Source organism: Hesperophylax consimilis, chromosome 9 (genome assembly GCF_061612785.1).
Source record: "Hesperophylax consimilis isolate HC1 chromosome 9, BYU_Hcon_1.0, whole genome shotgun sequence".
Taxonomy (NCBI): Eukaryota; Metazoa; Arthropoda; class Insecta; order Trichoptera; family Limnephilidae; genus Hesperophylax; species Hesperophylax consimilis.
In genome coordinates, this window is record NC_142844.1 from 17,791,732 (window position 1) to 17,793,287 (window position 1,556).

The window sequence follows — 1,556 nt, forward strand, 5'->3', positions numbered from 1 at the left end:
GCATACGAATCCCGTTCCTTTTCGGATGTAGTTTTATTGTATACTCGTAATAAAGCAAATTAAGTTTTTTAGGTTATGATTGTATATGTTTTTATGTTCGTGCCTGAAATTCACAAAATAAAATAAAACATTTATTTTAGCGATTCTTTGCATAAATTAAAACCAGCGGATGCTCTTGAGCGAGAATTTTTACCTATTTTTTTATGTTAAACTAATGTTTATAAGACAGTTTTATGCATAGAACAAAGTATTACAAATTATAATAAGCATCAATTACTCGCCTAAAATATCCATTCAAATTGAAAATATCTCCCGAGTAAAAATAAATGCCGCCGACGGGAATTGAACCCGCACCTTCTGATTACTGGTCAGGTGCTATGAACCACTGAGCTACGTCGGCTTATCCCCAACCCGCTAAATAATTCAATATGTACAAGTACTTCAATCGACAATAAGGAAGTTGAGTGAAAAATATTTTGACTTCTTTGAAATATGTTCATGTAGATCAAAAAATATCGATTCTAAATATATAAATATATTTCTTTATTATTATTATTAGATTTAGTTAAACGTTCTTGAAAAAGCATTAAATAGCAATAAACTGAATACGCTCCACGATTGGTCGAAAGAATTCTGACGTCACATGTGTAGTGACTTATACGTACAACGGATCACCTATAATAATAACCCCTTTGTCAATAGGATCTATGTGAAAAAAATAGCTCCCATCTATTGTCAAATATTTATGCAGGTATTTGTTGTTATTATTATATAAAATGGATTTCTAAATATACACATATTCGTATAGTGCTTTATAATAATATGTTGTTTATTGCATCGCTTAGAAGTTTTTATTATTATACATGTCACATCACATGTGATTACACTTCAGGCCTCCGCGCAGAAAAGTCTCACAGTGAACTGGGCTGTAAAACATTATTTTACTTTTGGTCTTACTTTTCTGCGCGGCGGTCAACAAATAGCGTCTTCAATACCGTGCGGGCGGGAGAAGCAAATATTCTAACTTAAAATATTAATTTAACTATGAAATCTTATTCAATTTTTTCTTTTTTTTTAATAACATCAATTTTAATAGACGGTTAACATTGGTAAAAAATTTACTGGAATTCCTTGTTGAAGAATTAATTTTTTTTTCATCCAAAATGTTTAAGCGACGTGGTTCTCACAGTTTGAATGACGTCACACCCACACCCCGCCTCTTACCGCTCGGATTCCGCTCGTTTTGGCGGGCTTAGTAAAATTTAAACTTTGAGAATTAATTTAATTATGAAAACAGACTTTAAAAAAAAATACCTGTATTTAAGTTTGAATACGAACATTGATAAAAAAAAAAATTAAAAAAATGAACTCAACTTCCTTATTACTGCTTATAATCAAGCAATAATTAACCTTAATGAGTAATATGCACAAGATTTTGATAGTCAATATTTCAGGAAACTGAAATTATGGAACTAAAGTGGATCTACCAATGTCTTAAATTTATATACGAGTACACTCGTCATAACAATTTCCCGAAAAACCCAAGCTGCTCTAGC

General features: G+C 31.1%; 1 non-coding gene across 1 annotated transcript; it reads right to left on the bottom strand.

Annotated features, from left to right (window-relative positions):
* Window positions 1-327: 327 nt before the first annotated feature.
* TRNAT-AGU (transfer RNA threonine (anticodon AGU)) lies at window positions 328-400 on the bottom strand. Its single transcript has one exon. It is a non-coding gene; the product is annotated as a tRNA-Thr (tRNA).
* Between the last annotated feature and the right edge of the window lie 1,156 nt (window positions 401-1,556).